Consider the following 13,582-nt stretch of genomic DNA (forward strand, 5'->3'; position numbering starts at 1 on the left):
GACTGTCTCTCACTCCTATCCTCACCCCACAGAACAACTAATCCAATTTATGCAGATGGAGCTGGAGTATTTTGTCTGGAGCATGTAACTAAGGGAGGCAGCCTACATATCAAGAGGGAGGCTTCTCTGCAAAGGAGAGCAAATCATTGCCAAATATTAAGACAAATAATCTGGAGAGAGCAACTGCTCATCTCTTACCTGAGATGCTGATAAAACCTGGAAGCCAAAGAAGTGAGATCAGACTGAGAAAAGACAAACCACGTGTTATTTTGCAAAGATGTTTATCTTAGGAGGTTTCTTTAAGGGTAAAAAGTGATGATAAAGAAAATCCTTTGCTAAACAAGTGGATTTTATTTTCCTTTTCTCCTCTGAACAGGCCAAACTGCAAGCTTGTAGGCCTTGGTGAAATGAAGAAAATCATGAATAAAGAAGCGAAGAGTCCTATTCTGACACACCAGTTCCAAGTCCATATCCTATGCTAAGGTTCAGAGAGAAATTCTCAACCCGTGTACATGCCATTAAAATGATATAGGAACAGTTATTTAAACACAGTTCAGATTGCATTAGGAGCTTGGGACACAGGGATTGGGCCTGGTGGTTCAGGCTGATGTTGTTGGAGGCTTGAATTTACAGGATTTCTTGTTCCATCAAGGTACACTGGAAGCAGGGCCTTTATTAATGTCCTATGATTAAAGAGTAGTGAACACACTGAGTATATGATGGTCCCTGGATCATTAAGATTAATTAAAGGATTTCTTTAGAGAGAGGTGTTAGCAGCCTTTATTTATGTGATAGAGTTTTCAGGTTTTTTAACTCCTGAAGTTCTAGGTGCACTAGCAGGCACAAAGTTATATTATTGAGGTCTCGTTTATCTCCAAGTTTGTTTCAACAATAGTTCATTGTAGAGAGAAGTTTCAATGAAGAGGGGTTCCAAAGGATTTTTCTGTTTGGACTTGTTGCGAAGGCTATATATAGGATGTGAACACAGGTATACCAAAACCCTATTGCTGACAACATTCAAACTGCATTCACCAGTATTAGGGAAAAATAAGCTGAATTTCTTTTAGGTGCCGAATACGCAAGTCTATTTCAAACACTTCTGGGAAAGAATGGTAAAGCCAAGGTGCACCCGACATAGGAAGTTCTCTGATGCAAGTGTGGTAAACTACAGAATGAAGAAAAAGAAGTGGGCAGGCATTTTAACAAATGTTTATTGAATAAGAAGGTAATGACTTCTTAAATCTCTACTTACCTCTGCCACTACAAGGTTCTGGTTACCGCATTACCACTTTACTGATTAATAGGGCAGTACAAAATGAATCTAAAGTTATGTGAGCTTTGGACTGAATAACGTCCCGTGTAGAAAGATCTAGGAAAAATTAGCAGTCCTGTACTGACCCAAGATTAGGTGAAAAGTGTGTGTGGTGGAGAAAGGCTGGAGTATTCCTTGCACAGATTGTGAGCGGAAAGGGTAAATGGGAGAGCCGAGACAGCACCTGACATGCTTCAAGTGTAAAGTCTGTTACGATACTGGAAATCAGCCTGGGACTCCTCTGCTCTTGCTTCTGTTGATGGTGGAGTGCCCGCAGCAAGAAATCTATGACTACTCAACTCAGGCTTCCACTCCCGCTGCCCAGCACTTTGCCCCTGGCCTTACACAGGGATGGGTACATATTTACTAACTAGTACAGGCAGATACAAATTTCCATTGACTAATCTTTCTCTGGCAAGGTGAGTCATCATATAGAAAAGGTTGTTTCTGCTTGTTCTCGGTTCATATTATAACCCAGTCAGAGCTCCAAAAAAGGCCAGGCCAGTAGCTTCAACACCTGTGACCACCTCTGTTCTCCCACAGTAACAGAGGGAAACCTGGAGACATGCCTGTAGCTACAAGCTTTCTGCAGGGAAAGATCTTCCTTGGAAATTACTTTGAAAGAAGCTGGCAAGGATCCTGGTAAGAACTTAGCCTTTTCTGTCCATGTTTTTCCATCTGTCAAAATAAGGTATAATGCTTCCCTACTTCACAGAATCACAGAATCACAGAATGTCAGGGATTGGAAGGGACCTCAAAAGATCATCTAGTCCAATCCCCCTGCCAGAGCAGGAACACCTAGGTGAGGTTACACAGGAAGGCGTCCAGGCGGGTTTTGAATGTCTCCAGAGAAGGAGAATCCACAACCTCCCTGGGCAGCCTGTTCCAGTGTTCTGTCACCCTCACTGAGAAGAAGTTTCTTCTCAAATTTAAGTGGAACCTCTTGTGTTCCAGCTTGAACCCATTGCCCCTTGTCTTACTGTTGGTTGTCACCGAGAAGAGCCTGGCTCCATCCTCGTGACACCCACCCTTTATATATTTATAAACATTGATGAGGTCACCCCTCAGTCTCCTCTTCTCCAAGCTAAAGAAACCCAGCTCCCTCAGCCTTTCCTCATAAGGGAGATGCTCCACTCCCTTAATCATCTTTGTGGCCCTGCGCTGGACTCTCTCCAGCAGTTCCCTGTCCTTCTGGAACTGAGGGGCCCAGAACTGGACACAATATTCCAGATGAGGTCTCACCAGGGCAGAGTAGAGGGGGAGGAGAACCTCTCTCGACCTACTAACCACCCCCTTCTAATACACCCCAGGATGCCATTGGCCTTCTTGGCCACAAGGGCACTGTGCTGGCTCATGGTCATCCTGCTGTCCACCAGGACCCCCAGGTCCCTTTCCCCTACACTGCTCTCTAATAGGTCATTCCCCAACCTGTACTGGAACCTGGGGTTGTTCCTGCCCAGATGCAAGACTCTACATTTCCCCTTGTTATATTTCATTAAATTTTTCCCCGCCCAGCTCTCTAGCCTGTCCAGATCTCGCTGGATGGCAGCACAGCCCTCTGGCGTGTCAGCCACTCCTCCCAGCTTGGTGTCATCAGCAAACTTGCTGATAGTACACTCAATTCCCTCATCCAAGTCATTGATGAATATATTGAACAGTATTGGTCCCAGAACTGACCCTTGAGGCACTCCACTAGATACAGGCCTCCAACCAGACTCCGCCCCATTGATCACAACTCTCTGGCTTCTCTCCTTCAGCCAGTTTGCAGTCCACCTCACTACCCGATCATCCAGTCCACACTTCCTCAGTTTTGCCGTGAGGATGCTGTGGGAGACGGTGTCAAATGCTTTGCTGAAGTCAAGGTAGACCACATCCACTGCTCTGCCATCGTCAATCCACCTTGTTACGTCTTCATAAAAGGCTATGAGGTTGGTCAAACACGACTTCCCCTTGGTGAAGCCATGTTGACTGTCCCTGATGACCCTCTTATCCTTGATATGTCTTAAGATGGCACCAAGGATAAGGTGTTCCATCACTTTCCCAGGGATGGAGGTGAGGCTACTTCACAATGGTATTGTGAGGACTCATCAGTTAATATGTTTACATCACTAAATGTGATTTCCTATACTAAATCACCCGGTGTTCAGTTCTTAGGAACATAAACATCTCGCCCTTCTTAAAGATCTTTTCTCTCTTTTCATACATCCAGATTCCTCTTTGCTTTCTGCTACTGCAAAATGCAATTGCTGCTGACGTTGGTCTTGGACACCTGAGAGCAATTTTAACAGTCACACTGAATTTTCCTGAGCAATTAAATAATCAGAAAAGGAAAAGTGTTCTTCCCCAATTTCTATTTATCCTTTCTATTAATGCTGGAAAATGTTTTATACCCTATAGTGCTACAACTAAAATTTCTCATTCCTCCAACTCCTTGGTATTGTCATGAAGAACAATCTTTCCATATATTTATAAGGCATGTCTTAGTCCAGAGATCTCTGAGAGAATTAATTGTGATCAAAACTGGAGTTATCTAGAAACAAACTCCAGTATAATATCATGTGTTGTCCATGTTGGTATGCTGCAGGACCTGTACCTCTTTCTACAAAAAGCCAGCTTTCTCTGGAACAGAACAGTAGCAGACCACAACACTGCACTGTCTTAAATGTGAAGTTACCATCCAGCTGAAATTGCACAGGGAACCTAAGAAAGCAAAATGGTCTGCAAGCTCCTGTAATGAACTTCATGCCAGAACTGGCAAGATATTTTTAGCTACAGCACACCATTGAAGATTTATTTAGGGACATGAGCGGTACCCAAATCTGGAGGTGGTGACCATTTTAGTTATGGTCCTGCTGCCTTCTCATCATCCAAGTTGTCCTCCCACACACAACCTTGCCTGACCTGTGAAACAGCCCTTTTTTTTTCTCCATCCCTGCCATGATCCCTTTTACTCCCACTCACCACTGTTTCTCCACCTGCCTTTTATAAAACTCAAATCTGGGATTTTCCTCATTTCCCTATATTGTAGTTCCCTCCCACCTCTTTCCCAAGCTCCAAACCACTTCCCCATCCAGGTTTACTACCAGATGTTGTATTTTAATGTGGGGAAACATCCCAGCCTTATATATGCACAGAGGAACATGAGTTACACTTCATAGGGACCTTCACAGTGAGGGTGTTCAAACCCTTAAACAGGACGCCCAGTGAGACTAGAATGTCCATTCTTGGAGCTATTAACACCTGGACAAGGCAAGGCACTAAGCAACCTGACCTAGTTTTGAAGGCAACCCTGTTTTGACTGAGCAAAGGACCAGATGATCTCCAGTCAATCCTTCTAATCAAAATTATTTCATTATTCCATAGTTCTAACTAAATCTTGAAGGAAACCCAAGCATCTAGGATAAAGATGGTCTTCTGGCAAGAAGAAAAAGGAATACAACAAAACAAACCAAAGCTGTGCACAATTCGTCTGCTTTTCATCTTGCTTGCACTGAAGTAATTCAGGATGAAGTCAAATGGATGTTAAAATCAGTAGACAACCAAGAAGAGAATCAACACCAACATGCCTGTGGTTAGTCTGGGCTTGTTTCATCTGTCTGGACTCAAGGCCTGGTTACTAATGTGTGTGTTGTCTTCAGAATTTCCTCAGACGGAATGTTCCAAGGTACCATCTGTTTTATTTCCTGCAGACTGAGATGAGGAGCACGACACAGGCAGTACCCACCTCCTCCGAGCAAGGATGCCGGTGCTGCAGCCAGATGTGCGCTATAGAGTAACCTTGTTGGGTGGCCAGAGAGAAGCAGGAGCAGATCAGGGGTACCTGGCTGCCTCCATTGCAAGCAGCAGTTCCAGCTGCCTCACCCTCGGAACATTTACCGGTGCGGTTTGCGTTCCAGTGTGTGAATACAAGAAACGTCTAAATCAATGCCAGAGCTGTGACAATTCTTTGCTGTTGTCGGACATCTCAAATTCAGGTGATCACCTATATAGGTTTTATAGTACTACTAAAAATCAAGGTGAAAGCAGAGAAACAAATGTAAACTGCATCCCAGTTTTGAGAAGGGACTTCCAAAATTCTACAAAAGTGACTGTATTAGTGACCTTAATTCACATTCCTCAACCTCACAATTGATGTTTGCCTGATTTGAGGTGTCACTACCCTTTACTGCACAGAACAACTAAAGATGATTTATCCTTGCTTCAGAAGTACAAGTAATTATGAAAATACCTAAAATCTTTATGAAGAAAATGGTTCTGTGTTCCTGTTTATTTTACTATTACTGCTGGTTTAGTTACGAGACACATCACCATTGGATAAACAAACATTGATAATACCAGCATCTGTTTAATAAATATTTTATTATAAAGTATTGTTCTTCCACTATCCTCTTAAATAGAGCAAGTTCCTGAAATTGAAATTCCTCTAACAAAGGGCACAAATAGAACAAGAAATCTGGCAGCAAAATATTTCTGTTTAAACAATAGAGCTGAAAGAGCAACACCCTGTTGTACTGCTCAGTAGAAGAGTACTGACAAATACTGAAACATAAAATCCACAATCACTAAACTACTTTAATATTATAAAGTTCCCCCAAATCCAAGCCATTAAACCAAAAAAAACATACAGGAGCTTGAAAATGATGGTAAACTATAATATGTCACTCATGGGTGGTCTTAATGCTGAATCCGGGATGAATTACATGAAAAAAAAAATCACAGGAAATTTTTAACACAAAAAAGAAATCTGAAAGGCAAGTACAATGACTGCCATAACAGAGAATTTAGCAATTCCAAACACCACATAAAAATGTTGCGTGCTTGAAGGCTGTGCTAAATTTTCTTCTGAGGGTGGTTTATAGGATTATAAGAGAAACAAAAATATCCTGACAGCTTCAGAGAAAAATGAGTAACTTGTCAGACCAATTGATAAAGCTGGAAAGAACAGACAAGCTTCCAAGCACGCAGGTGCTTCTTTGGATCTGAAATAGAAACAGCAAACTTCAAAGCTACATCCAAGTTGAGAAAAATTATGCTGAGTTAGGACACCTTTTGCTTCAAATGTTTATTATTTTCTTTTTTAAAGGTTCTAAATGATGACCTGGGAAATAAATTCATACTAACATAGCCCTGTAAATGGATTGTTTTTTTCTAAAGCAGGCTTGCAATTAGAAAGGGATCTAAGGAGTAAAACTGAGCCCAGCAAATCTGCACAAAATCACATTGACTTTCCATGAGATTTACAAGCCTGTTTGCTTACATTACTTCAGAAAATATTAATTAGATTCCTAAGTCGCTTAGGTATTTTAGAAGATTTTACTTTTGGTGAAAAAGGCAATAAACAGGTCAGGGTAGTGCCAAGGAGTGGATACACGTGGGTCCTTGGGGCTTACGTGCAGGCAACTGTGGCCGCAGAGCCAGCTGTGCTGGGGACTGGTGCAAGTGCCTGGACAGACCTGGTAACAAGCTTAACGCTTAAGAGCTGACAGAAGCATAGACACCACGAAACAATGCTCTGAGGTGGCTTGGCTGTAATACATCTCCTAGGCTAGTCTTAGTAGTGATGTAAATATTGTTTTTTAAGTTAGCCATTTGTTTTTATTGAAAATTTTCACTGGGGAAGGTAAAGCAGGAAATTTATTCTCTGTTATTGGCCATTCAGGAATTTTGAAGCTGTTGCTCTTCAGTCATCTGCAACAGTTTCCTTGTTTTTAGAATGAGCACATGATATCATATCCTGAGCCCTTCCCTTTTCTTGCAGCTCTCCGAGGCACTAGGAGGAGTCCAGCTACAGTCACCGTGTGAACTGGTCTGCAAAACTGTAGTGGAGCTGCTGTTACCATCGTCTGCCTGCTGCCTTATTCATACCCCTTCAGAAATTGCTGCTCTAGGACTAACGACCCCTTAAGCACAGTGAGTATCAGCTAAGAAAGCAAACAATTCATCTAACTTGTGAAGTTGCATCAGAAAAGGATGACTTCTCTATGTGTTTACATGTGTGTGCAGTTAGAAGTGAAAAGAGAACTCGCTGTCATTTTCCGTCGCTGAAGTGAGAAGAGAAAGGCAATTCCTGGCCCAGCTGGGGTGCGCTGAGGGATAGCAGCAACGCAGGAGGCTCTCAGGGTGCAGGGGCTGGATTAAAGGTGTGGGAAAGGGCCAAGGTACATGTGCTGTGTGAGGCAACATACCCATTTGCTGTGGACGGACAGGAAAAAACAGCTGCTAAAATGTATTTACACAAGCAGCTGCGCATGAGCACATGGCATTGTACTAATGTTGGATGACAAGTACCTCTTGTTGATTTTGAATCTTGCTTGACGTAATGAATGCAGTAATACTAGCTAGTAATAAGCAAAATAAAAGAGGAATAAAAGAACTAGTTTCTGTACTAATCTCTGCTCATCCCTGAAGCATACAGGCCAAGTAAACATTAACAGTGAGTCAGTGATTCTTTTTAGCATAATTACATAGATGGTGGTGGTGGTGGTGGTGGTGTTATTTCTGCACTTCTCCATCTCGGTCCTTTACCTCTGTAATGCCAAGCTAAAGTTCTGCCATTCTTGGTGAAGGGCCTGAGGTTTTGTCTAGATGTCTCTGCAATGCCAATTTAGAAACTTGCTAACTATATGTTTAAATATGTTTATGGTTACGTTTACAGTATACAAATAACTTAGCATGATCTGGAACTCAGAGTGTAAAAAATGTTACAATGAAAGTAAACAATCAGCTTGCATTTAGATCTACCAGATGATACTGTAGAAGTTATTTATTAACCTAGAATGTTGCTTGTAAATGGATAGAAAAACTGAGTTTTCCTATTCATGTTGCCCTGGTACAAGTTAATTCCAAAGCTGTAAAAATTTATTATTATGTTTTACGTGAGGACCTCACTCTGTTTTGAATGGCACCAAGAGAAAGCAGTAGTGATATTTTTGTGAAGACTTAACATAACAATAACTGGCTTCAGAAAAGTGCAAATAGGTTGTGTCCTTTCCCCAAACAGTCTTTTTGAATATGTTATTGATCACACTACCCATTTTTTCTTTGCTCACTGTGGTTTTGATCAGATCATTCATAGGGTCACAGCACGTTAGTAAAAATCATTGCTTTTTGTTATCTGCTGAACTGCATAGTGAGGGAAAAACTCCTCTTCAGTTAAAAGTTGCTGGACAATGTATTTTTATTCTTATAGTTTGATCTGTCTAGTTTGTGGCTATGCTTTTTTCAATTTATACACTCTTTTCAAGGGCTTCACTCACAGTTTTTCCTATAGTTAATTATTTTGTTGTCATGCTTAAATACTCAAAGATGAAAGAGATGTGAGTTTCCTTTCTAGAAACCACCCATCTCTGCTGTTGTATCCTGTTTATATATGTGTTTAATAATAAATTTTCCACCATCTTACATCCAAGAAACGTTAGGTGTTCAGCAAATGTTTAATTAATTAATCTCGCAAAGAACTTGTGAGGTATGTTCCCTTATTTTACAGGTGAGACAGTTAAATTAAATGACTTGTTTAATATCACACAGTGAGTCACTGCTAACACTGAAAATAGAGTTTATGTCTTCTGGTTCCTTGCCCTGTATTTTAATCATCAAACTAGACTTAACTCTAAAGTTGAAGGAACTCCTTAACTGATTAAAATAATTGTTCTCAATTTAATGTTGGAGTATTATATTTTAATCACCTAAGTAGCTGAAATACTTGCAAAAGTTTTCCTTGCTTAGGACTTTTTTAGTCTTTGTTGTTCAACTATTGCTTCAGACATCAGCTGAATATGTTTTGCTTACAGTAATCCTGAACTTTAAAATATACACTCAGATATCCACAAAAAATAAGGAACACACTTAAAACTCACAGCAATCTCTTTGCTGTCAATGTAGCAATACTCGTTTTCATACTCTGAACAGCAGTTCCACTTAATAATAGCCATAGCTTTAATTAATGGAGCGTAGCAAAGTTATTGCCTCATAGAAAGCAAAAGATAGACTGCTGGTTACGCTGTCATGACTAAATGAAAATGCAGCCTGAAGCACAAAACAGCAATTGCATTTTAACAAATATCTGCTTAGAAGTGCAGTTCTGAACTACACACTGTGTCATCTCTGAATAAACTGATATATAAAGAGGTGCGACCCTTGAAAACATGTTTAAATGAATAGTACGTGTGCTCAGGCTAATAGTATGCTCCAGCAGCTTTATAGCTTTTTGGAGTATCGTCCACATATTTGCTCATGTTATAGGACATATATAAATTTTTCTGATCCTCACTATCTTACCTGTTTGATAGCATTCTTCAGTATAGGAAAGAATAAATGGCCCAGAAAATATGTATGTAGGCATAAGATAGAAAGAGTCTCAGGAGAGGGAATGAAGAAATGATATTACCGTGGCTTGCTCCCTGTTAAAGCTGAGTGTAGACACTGCTGTTTGTTATGCAGGGTTACGCAATGCTTTGTATCGTACAGTACTTTTGGTGTGTGTGAGACGAACAGCACAGGGCTGTGGTCAGATCTAAGATTTTTATGAGACTTTTGCCATATGTAATGAATAGGGCATTGCTGTGGAAGCAGCCTTCCAACTTAATTGCAGTTTAACAACAAAATACCTTAAAAATTCACCTGCTTCATTACTGAATACAAATAAAGCTCCTAGGTGGTAAAATCAGTCAGTAAGCATTGGCATGCTGTATTTATGGAAACAACTCAAAAGTAATTTAACATGTTATACTTGTAAAGAAGAGTCACATCTTGCCTACTGAATTGGGGGCTGGACAGAAGGTTCCAAGTAACAAACCAACCAGGGATGTTCCAAGAAGGCCACTCTGTTTCTTCTCCATGGTCAATACTTCTCTAAGTTACCATGTTGTTTTCCTTTTTGGGTTAATCTTCTCTTTAAAATGTTAATTATGAGCATGTTTTACAGTTTGTCACTAGGGCTCTGTCATCAGTGATCAGCTGTCCAATATTGGTCTGAGTACTGCTCCAGCGTTGCTTTCAGTTGCTGTTAGAAACTAAGGTGTTTTTCTCACAGACTTTAGAAAATGGCCTGATGCCAAATGCTGAGCAGTTTGCAGGACAGCATTGTGTCTGTGCCCATCTATCAAGGCTTAGAGATGCTGCCTTTCAGAGGGGTTGTTGAAAACTAGGCAGGAGTTGCCCAGTTCAAAATGGACAAAGAAGACACTTCCGTGACTTCCATAGACTTTGAAGCCAAACCCAAGGAAGCAATGCAAATGATTGAAAATATTTCTGTGGTACTTCACATGTCGCCTTTTATCCGTAGTTCCTATTATTAACCCATCAAATGTAATGGTAATGATGTTTGAGAAGTTGAAAATTTTAATCAAACATTAGATAATATTTGTGAAAAAGAGGATTTGAAATCATAATGTGCCTAGGTGTTTGCTTCTGTGTTGGGAATAGAAAGAAGACTTCGTGAACTGTGTGTCTGATCAAAACTAACCAAACCAGTAGAAACACAGTTCATGGGCAGAGCATCCTTTTCAGCAATGATTCAGCTAATAGGCTTGAAGAATGAGCCAGCTTGAGAAAATCAGAAATTGTTTGTGGATAATCTGAATGAGAATGGAGGATGCACAGCACAGTATCACACTTGAGAAGAGCTCTGACAAAATATGGGCCTTGAATTTTGGATCTAGAGAGAGTTATACTTGCTTCGTCTATTACTGAAGAGAAAACAAGCCAGCCTTTATGATTAAATAGACATCATGCTATTTTACATAATTTTATTTCAGATCCTACTTAAGCAAAAACCTCATTGTGTCCTGCCTACCTTAGTAATCTCATTACTAATCGCTGCTCTTTGTTAGCTCTATTGCAGCCTGGTTGTGTTGATTCAGCACGGAAAGAAAACATTTTAGGAATGTCAATTCTTCAAGCAGTTGGGATTATAGGCATGGTAACAAGTACTGTTTGTGAAAGGTATACGCTGTCTGCCTTCGTTCCCCATACAACAGTGAGAAGCAAACTGAGATACAGCCATAGTGCTAGTCTGAGGAGTTAATATAATGACTATATTATTATGTAGATTTGACTCACAGAATTGAGAAAGCATTTGTGGTAATATGATGCTTATACATTGGAGCCAGAAAATGAAACGGAAAAGTGAAAAGAAATGCATAATGAGGGAGTTGGCCAGTTTAGTTCCATTATGCAAGCACAGTGAAAAGTACAAAGGTAAAGAATGCCACAAGTAACAAAAAAATCCAATATCAGTTACCTTAAATTATATTAATTATAAAAGGTGGAGTTAGCAATGCAGGCAAGGTACATTTTTTCCAGCATTCCTTATTACATGTTAATCATGGCACTGTAAAGATCCACAAAAACTTGGATCATGCAACTTGCAAAATACCACTAGAATGTTTCTTGCTGGAACTAGGCACAGCGAGGCAAGCACAAGCTGAAACTGTAAATACGGGGAAAGACTTCTCTGTTCAATAAAACAAGCAGTTTCTGCTGAAACTAGTTTTGCTTGAGGACTAATTTGTGGTTCCAAGTGTCTTTCAGTGCTGACAGCTGAAGAAGGTAGCTCTGGGCCAGATTGTAATGTTCACTCCTTGCTCTAATGGGCGGATGTGTTTAATTAACCTTTGTTTCTGCAGAAGCAGACATTCTGGCAAGCTGTAGGAATGCTAAAGGAGGCAAATCTAAGCAGCAGTGAACCTAGGCACATTCTATACATCTAGTACTAGGTAAAGAATGTTAATGCAGACAAATACTGTTTCCTAGGAGACAGGTTTGTAGAAGAAACTGAGCGCGGTTCCCCCTGTAGGGCTCCTCCCATCCATTTCACAAGACCTAGCTATGGTCCCGTGTCCTTGGAACTCTTCTCTCTCCTGTCTGGTTAAAGACTGGGCACAGTTCTTCAACTGGGAGTGACCGAAGCTTGTATTCAAGGTGGAAATATTCTGCTTAGTATCTCTTAGATAAAGTCAGACTGGACAGCTTTGCTGCCTGTTCCATGTCCAGCACTGGCTTCTCTAGATACCACAGCTTAGACAGACCCTTCCCAGAGCTTCCTGTGAAGTGCAGATCGTTTACAGCTAATTCTTCAGAAGGCATATGGCAAGTCTAATGCAAAGCAGATATCCTTTGCATAAAGTTGCTGAAGGCATTGTTTTTCACTTAAAAAACTAAAGCACTTTAGATTACAATTCATACAAATATAGGAAACTCCCTGGCCACAGCATCCCTTGGCCCTAATCTTTCACTAAAAAAAAATCACAAACTTTGCGTGAGTGTTTCGAAAGCATGCAAATTAGAGCTTATCTTCTTTGACCTTCATCAGCTCCACTGCCACAATAGCATCATTGTTTCCTCTCTCCTCCCCTCAGTAAGCAGCACCCTCTGTTCCTCTCCCTTTCCGGCCCAAACCTTTCCATCGGAAAGACTTTTTAAAGCTCTGCTTTGTCATCTAGTTTTGATACTACTGTGATTTAAATACCACCTCCTTCAGTCCTAGTTTTCCCAGTCTCAGTCAGCCAAGACCTTATTTTTACTCAAAATGCACTTTTTAAACTTGACTGATGGACATTACTTCTACTCTTGTAATCTTACAAACAAGGTGTATTCCCAACTGACAGAAACATTTGGATTACAGCATTTTTCTTACTGAAACTACACCGTAGCAACTTAGTATCAAACACAATTATGAATGGTACTTTTCCCACTTCAGCACTGTGATGCAGAACTCTCCCCTTCCTAACACTGTGCAACCATCACCGCATGGCCACAGTACATAGGAACTAGCGCTGAGGCTGCAGTTGAATTACTAAATTCCTAATCCCATCCTTTGTCCACTGGGTTTCTGCTCCAGAATGGAGAGACGTGACAGCAAATGAGGTAACCAAGGAAAAATAAAACTGGCTACAGTTGTCAGGATTACGAGTTCAATATAATTCTCCAGCTTGTTCATATCGGTCTCTTTTTTTCTAGTAAGGACTGATAACTCCAAAAGCCATAGGTTCTGTGTTAAGTTCTTGGGTGATGATAATTTCCTTTATAATGTTGCCCAGTGTTGCAATTAGGATTGTGTAGCCCTGCTAAGAGCAGAGTGTGTCCTAATGCAAAGGGGAGGTTTGCAGAAAGACTAAGGATAGAGTAAGAAGTCTTTATGTCCAGATATAGATGGTGATTTCCAAAAGCTCTTAGTATTGGCTGAACGTACAGCACAGTCAGTAGATGTAGTCAGGCTGACAAAGATTACTTTTGAAAATTCTTTGCCAGCATGGTTCGACATGCAGCCCA

The 13,582-nt window shown here is 40.6% G+C and overlaps 1 protein-coding gene across 1 annotated transcript in view; it reads left to right on the top strand.

Moving 5' to 3' along the window:
- Positions 1-7,101: 7,101 nt before the first annotated feature.
- The window catches only part of RALB (RAS like proto-oncogene B), a 49,691-nt gene continuing 43,210 nt past the window's right edge, over positions 7,102-13,582 (top strand). Inside the window, exon 1 of the mRNA XM_065637876.1 lies at positions 7,102-7,222. The gene's annotated coding sequence lies outside the window, so the exon portion shown is untranslated. The remainder of the gene's footprint in view (positions 7,223-13,582) is intronic.

Source organism: Caloenas nicobarica, chromosome 6, assembly GCF_036013445.1.
Source record: "Caloenas nicobarica isolate bCalNic1 chromosome 6, bCalNic1.hap1, whole genome shotgun sequence".
Lineage (NCBI taxonomy): Eukaryota > Metazoa > Chordata > Aves > Columbiformes > Columbidae > Caloenas > Caloenas nicobarica.